The 7,225-nt window shown below is 44.4% G+C and overlaps 1 long non-coding RNA gene across 1 annotated transcript; it reads right to left on the bottom strand.

Moving 5' to 3' along the window:
- Nucleotides 1-5,040: 5,040 nt before the first annotated feature.
- LOC119087046 lies at nucleotides 5,041-5,980 on the bottom strand. Its single transcript, XR_005090486.1, has 2 exons — nucleotides 5,821-5,980; nucleotides 5,041-5,209 (listed from the first exon to the last, which is right to left on the bottom strand). It is a non-coding gene; the product is annotated as an uncharacterized LOC119087046 (long non-coding RNA).
- Between the last annotated feature and the right edge of the window lie 1,245 nt (nucleotides 5,981-7,225).

The raw sequence follows: 7,225 nt of genomic DNA, 5'->3' as shown, positions 1-7,225 counted from the left end.
CTCTCTGTAGCCCAGGCTGGCCTCAAACTTACAGAGATTCACCTGCCTCTGCCTCCCGAGTGCTGGAATTAAAAGTGTGCACCACCACACCCAGCTTCTTCTTCTGGGTTTTTAAAAAGCAAAATTTATTTTGTTTTTATTTATGTGTATGTGTGTACATGTCTCTGTGTGTATATATGTGTATGTATGTGCCTCTGGCCTCCGCAGGCACCTGCACACTCGTGTGGTTACCCACACACAGACATACAGATACATGATTTAAAATAACACAAATCTTAAACAAAAAGAAAGGAACTGACCAAATGTCCATGCTGAATCAGCATCTCTGGACTAACCTCCAGTGGTAGGGGATTTCCAGCTGTTATTAAGCATCATTATTAAGACCAGTTTTGTAAAAAAAAAAAAAAAAAAAAAAATTGGAAAAGAAAACTTATTTGATCCAAAACTTCTATCAATACATTGTCCTTTCTAAATGAAATATCAAGGGCCAGCCAGCAAGATGGCTCAGTGAGTTAAGGCACCTGCCACCAGGCCTGAAGTCCTGAGTTGTGTACCTTGGACCGACGTGGTAGGAGAGAACCAAGTCCTGCAAGCTGTTCTCTGCTCTTCACACACAAGCTGTAGCATGCAAGTGTGTACACATACATACAGCAACAAATAAATGTAATTTTAAAAATAGTTAGTACTGAGAACAATTCAGTATTCCCTTCTAAAGCCCACAGATTTCCTTTTTTCTATTCAATAAAAGTGTGTACCCCATTTCTGTTTTTATCTAGACCATCAGAACCCTTCAAAGCTAGCATTAGATTCTCTGGAACAACCAGGATGAACATTTGATTTTTAATTTCTTTTCTCCAGTATTTTCCTGTTTTACTCATATTCCCTTGGTTTCATTGTCTGGACTTTTCTTGGTTTTTTTTTTTTTTTTTTTTCATAAAGCCACAACAACTTCTTTTTAAAATTACTTTGAGATATAAATAAGTTGCACATTCTATTTGAGTGACGAGTAGCAGATGGTTTGTGAATTGGACAAAGCGGAGAAGAAAAGGACTAGATGAGGACTCTCAACGCCATTTAAGAAAAGTGACTCTGTTTGCTTATGCTGCTTAGTTTTAACTGTCAACTTGACACAACCCATAATCACTTGGGAAAAGAGTCTTAAATGAGGGATTTTCTAGATACTTCATGGAGCCTTTGAAGTCCTGCCACCCACTGGCCTATGGGCATGTCTGTGGAGGAGTGTCTTAATTGTTAATTGATGTAGGAAGACACAGGTCCATGTGAGAGGTACCAGTCCCGCAGCAGAGGGTCCTGAACGATGCATAGCTGAGAGCGAGCGAGCAAGGATGTCTCATTCTCTCTTTGCTCTTGACTATGGATGCGACATGAAGTGACTGGCTGCTTGGATCCTTGCCTAGCCTTTCCTGAAATGATGGACTATGATCTGAAATTGAAAGCCAAATAAACTCTCTCTCCCCAAAGATGCCTTTTGTCAGCATATTTTATCACAGCAACCAAAATGAAGCTAGAACAACTGACCTGTTGTGTTGTTGTTTGTATGTGTTGGTTTGATGTTGTATTGTTTATATTTTGGTCCTTGATGGATGTTAGGAAGAGAAATATATTCAAATACGATAGACTCCCTCTATCTTGTTATCTTTACAAGACAATTGTCTAACACACTCTGTTCCATTAGTGATTCTCAACCTTCCTAATGCTGCAACCCTTTAATACAATTCCTCATGTTGTGGTGACCCCCAACTGTAAAATTATTTTGTTGCTACTTCTTAACTGTAATTTTGGTACTGTTATGAATCGTAATATAAATATCTGATATTCGGGATATCTGATATGTGACCCCTGTGAAAGGGTCATTTTACTCTTAAAGGAGTCATGACTCATAGGTTGAGAACCTCTCCTCTAAATTGATTAGCTCTGCCTATCAGGAAGAGAATGTCTTGTTGCCGCAAAACCTCCCTGCACCTCCGTCATGTCAGGGGAAAGCGGACAAGAGGGGAAGGATGGGAGCAGGTAGGAGAGTGAATGGGAGGCAGGACTTCAAAGGCTCCATGAAATATGATCTAACCTAAGACCTCCTGACCACTCCCTGTAAGAAGGACTGCTTTGTTCTAAGTAGTGGAGTGCCCACAATGAGGCCAGGGCATAGATTTCCCTGTTAGAAAGTACCAAATGGTCATACTTCCTGTTTTCTGATCCTTCTTCTGATGGAATACCATGGTTCGCCTCACTTAAGCCTCAGCCACCTGGGTTTTACTCAGTAACATTGAATATGTCTCTGCTTTTCCAAGTTTCTTGTGCCTTCTTCAAATGCTATGTGTGTTTACTACTGAAGATGTAGAAAATAGATATAAGCAAATGTTAAAGACTAATAGTAGCTGATGTAGGGAGCAGAGCTGAAACATTTACACTTGAGCAGTTAATGGGAAAGGATAAATGAGAGGCGGAGACTTGGAGTATGATTTTATCTGTCCCATCCCCGTCTGGGATGTCCTCGGTGGTGCTTGTTTTAGATGTGAAAAGAAAGGTTAGGCCTGGCCCGCCTGCTCTGCTAGCATGCTGGGATCAAAACATGGTTAAAGCCAGTCATGGTGGTGCATGCCTTTAATCCCAGAACTCCAGAGGCAGAGGCAAGTGGATCTTTATGAGTTCCAGGCCAAGGCTACTATGTCTACATAGTGAGTTCCAGGCTAGCCAAGCCTACGTAGGAAGATCTTGTCTCAAAAAACAAACAAACAAACAAACAAACAAACAAACAAACAAGCAAACCATCATAGTTAAGCAGGAGACAGCTGCTAAGCCTAGTAGTGTTCACTATGTAGTCTAGGATGGACTCAGATTTCTGTGAATTTTCCTCAGCCCCTCAAGCATCCAGACTACAAGCTTATACCGCCACACTCAGCTTTTTTGTTGCTATTGTTTTGAAAAAAAGGGTCTTTCTCAGTAGCCCAGGCTGGTCTCACACTCCCAGTCCTACTGCCTCTGACTCCTGAGTGTTGGATTATGTATGTGCCATTTTTGAGTTGTTTGATCAAAGTAAGTTTCACAGCTTATGTATGTATTTCAGAGTCCCCAGCCTTTAATATGATTTCAACTCTCACAAACTGATTGGAGCTACTGTTACCATCTTAACTGTGACCTAGCCTACCTTCCCACCTAGAGCTCATGTCACATGCAACTTGTCTTCTGAGAGCCACATGTCCAGTGTTGTCTACTCAGCAACATCATGATGTCATATGTCACCTGGACTCTCAGCCTTGTGATGTCCAAAATGGAGTGAATAATCTCTGTATACCTCCAACCCCCTGCCTTCTTCACTGTTCCCTGTAAACTAGATAGAACAAACACCTGCTTGCTCATGCTGCAACCTAGAGGTTGACCAGATACCTCTTTCTCCTTTACTCCTAAGCTAAGTAATTATCATATTGTTCTCTCCTTGATGGCTACTTTGTTGTTTTGTTTTATTTTGTTGGTTTGAGACAGGGTCTAGCAGTGCCTATTTTTCCTGCCTCCACCCCTTAAGTACTAGGATTACAGGTATGCACCACTATCACCAGCCTGTGTTTCTTTACTACATCTATTTCCAGGAAGAATTTCCAACGAGCAATAAATGTTCCTCAAATAAACCTCTCTGGCTATGATACTGCCTCTGCACACAGCCATTTCCCTTTTTCTCTTTTCTTTTGTATTCTATTTCTTTGCTTCTTTTCTTTGAGTGGTACCAAGAGTCTTACACATGCTTGGCAACCATTCTTACTTCGAGCTCCATCCCTAACTCCTTCAGTTATCCACACGGTTACCAGTTTAATCCAACCAACCAGCACCTCTTGCCTAGGCAACTATCATAGTACCTCAATGGTCTCTCTGCACTTCACTCTTGCCCCATACCCCTTTCCAGTATCTAATTCATACATCCCACCGTGGCTAGAATGGTTTCTTTTATAATAGACTATAGGAACTGGCAAGATAGTTTAACTGTTAAAGTTCCTTCCATGTAGGCCTGAGGATCTGAGTTTGAATCTCCCATACCCATATAAAAACCAGGCCTGGCAGCATGCCTGTAACCCCTGTGGTTGTGTGTGTATGTGTGTGTGTGTGTGTGTGTGTGTGTGTATGTGTAGACAGATCTTTGGAGTTCATCCACCAGCCAGCCTAGATGATCAATGAACTCCAAGTTCAGTGACAGACCTTGTTTCAAAATAAATAAATATCTAACTACAGTGCCATGTGCTTTGAATCCCAGTACTTGGGAAGCAGAGGCAGGAGGATCTCTGTGAGTCTGGGGTCAGTCTGGTCTATATAGCAAGCTCCAGGACATCCAGAGCTACATAGAAAGAGCCCGTCTATAAATAGGAAATAAGGAAATAAATAAATTAAAAAAGTGGAGAGTGACAGACACCTGACATTGACCTCTGACCTTCATAGGCATGCAAACCCCCCCCCACACACACACATACCTCTATATTTGGACATTCACCCTTCTACCTAGAGTTCTATAACTGTCTACCATAACTCTTAGGGGAAAGCCCATTTGTAACTAGTCTGCCATCAGCCGTCAGCAGGGATGGCCCCCCTGCAAGCCCACCCATTCCTTCTCCTCCTTCCTCTCTATACCTACATCATATCAGCCCCATTCCCTTTTCTGAAATAACCCAACATTGCTGTAGGCTCAAGGCTGTCACGTGTGGCTGAAGCTCATCTTCACTTACATTTAACTTAGCTGATTTCGCATCCTCTCAGTTCCAGAAAGGGGAAAAAAAAAAACAAAAATGTTGCTTCCTCACGGGAAATCCTCTCTAACCCCTTGTCACTGCTAGCTGAGATCTTTCCATTTTGTCTCTTTTGGGGTCTACTCTCCTTGATTGTATATTTTTTAACTTGTAAAAGGAAAAGGAATGTGACCCTAAGTTCACAACAGCTCTCCACAGTAGATCAAGGTTGACAGAATAAATAAAATGTGTTGCATGTTCACACAGTGAAGTCTCGCTCTGCCTTAGAAAGAAGAGAATTCTGACAGAAAACTCTGCAGCAATGTGCTTGATTACACAGATCGCCTCTGTTCTGTCTGTCTTCTCCATTGTCCATGGCTTCTTGAGAGGCCAGGCACTGGATTCCCTTTTGGTATGTCTTCTCAGCATTTGGCTCTGGGCCCGGGATAGGACAGTCTCTCATTATAGAGGAGAAGGAGATCCTGGAAGATGGAGAGAGCTCAGATAAGGGTCAAGTGGGCCCAGGAGCCTGGGTTTCTGCCTCTTTAGTGCCGGCCCCTGAGAAGAAGCGCAGATGTCTCTCCTCTTGTTGCCCTAACCCAACACAGACTTATGATTAAGATTCCTTTACTTAATGCTACCTGAGCCTTCCTCTTCCCGCAGGGCTGCAGCTCTGGTTCTCCCTCCACAAACACTCCTGAAGCCTTTTGGGCAATCATAACACATGCTGTTGGAGCCAACCTTCTGAGCTAGCCTCAGCTTTAAGAGTTTTTAGAGATCCTACGCAATGTGCATTACAGTTTCCTAAGTAGATCAGGCGACATTCTTCAACTGCCAATCTGGAGCCTCCTTGGGAACTTAATACTGAACTATAAGACAGTGAAGTCCAGATTCAAATGGAGGCAACCCCGCTTCAAACCCAACCACCGAGCTAACAAGCTGCTTGCTACTCCTTGGGGTAAGCATCACCTAAGGGCTTGTGACTTGTGACTAAAGACAGAAGAGGCATGGAGGAACTGAGCACACTCTCTCCCCACCCAGCCCCTTGCTGTGAGCCTCCAGGTGTTGCTCTCCGGGAGGTGGAGTGACTCACCTGTCTAGCAGATTTGGAAAGTGCTTTGGCTCTGAGCTTCCTGGAGCTGCATCTGCTGGTCATTACCCACCCTGAAACTCTCTAGCATGGATCCATCAGTCCAACTTGGAAGAAAGGTGTCTTCTAGGTTGACCAGTCAGAGACTCTAGAACCTTCTGAGAGCCCTGAGTATTCAAAGCAGAAGAGTACACATTTAATCCTAGGCTCCTCTGACCTGAAACACCCCATGCTCAATTCCTAGTAGTACCCACCCAAAACAGGCCCACCCTTCTATCCCTGTGAGACCTCCCTGTCAAGACATGTCTCCCCTTGGGCCGGAAGTATAGCTCAATGGTAGCATAGTCACATATACCTGTGTGTGCCTAGGAGCCATCCCCATGTTCCAAGTAAAGCCATCCCCATGTTCCAAGTAAAGAGGGCCCTGGTAATGCTCCCAGGGTAAGTTTCAACATCCGAGCCATAAAACCCAGCTTGTCTCAGTTGCTGCTGTCTTGAGCTCAAGGACTCCCTGCCACCAGGTCTCACTAAATGCATGTAGATGCTGTGGGAGGACAACACCCCCTCCTTAACTGGGCGTGCTGAACCCCCTCATTCAACTCATTGACTTCTCACAGCACCCCCATGAGGGAGCTACAGTTAGGAGTCACAGAGAGTTGGAATCATTTGCCCCAGGTCCTTAGCATTGAAGGCAAAGTGGAAGAACTGAGGATCTAGTCCCAGGCTGGCTGCTTTTAGAGTCACACTAAGCTCAAATGCAGAACAGCTAACGGCCATCTCAAGAGCTTTCCTGGGGGCCTCAGTATCCTAATGTTCTTGTGACAGTGTGCACACCTTCCACATGATCCAAGTAAAGAAGGCCTTGGGGCAACGCCGAGGTGGAGGTCAGCATGAACTCATGCCACACCATCAACTCTGGCTTGTTTCAGCCACTGCTACCTTGTGCCTAAGGCCTCCCGGCTGTCAGGTCTCCTATGGACTCAGGGGTAGGACTCAGCCTTCCAGAACTCCCAGCCTACACTGTCGCTCTATTGTAAGCACAGAACAGAAGTAGGTCAAGTGTCTCCAGCCTTGACCTTCCAAAGTGAGGGACTTTCCAAAGCTCCTGTCCCACTGTCTTCAGCTCTGGTTTCCTGAAAATAGGAAGGCATGGAAAGATGACAAGAAGACAAAGACATGACCATCTGGTAGGACTTTGTTGAATGTCCCCAAGTTCCACTTTCTTTATTTAGGCAGAGAGTTTGGAATTCCATCTCATTCAGTCTTGGAGTCCTCCCACTCTGGTGGTTCTGATGACTCACCCCCAAGTCCCCTACGACTACAAGCACTCCAGTACAGTCCTGAGGCTTACCAAGATCTGATAGGAGTCCCCAGGCTGCGCATCCCTTCTTGGAGTTCTGGCTGTTCT

Source organism: Peromyscus leucopus, chromosome 8b (genome assembly GCF_004664715.2).
Source record: "Peromyscus leucopus breed LL Stock chromosome 8b, UCI_PerLeu_2.1, whole genome shotgun sequence".
Lineage (NCBI taxonomy): Eukaryota > Metazoa > Chordata > Mammalia > Rodentia > Cricetidae > Peromyscus > Peromyscus leucopus.
The sequence above is the reverse complement of the archived record's forward strand: the minus strand, read 5'-3'. Positions and strand labels throughout refer to the sequence as shown.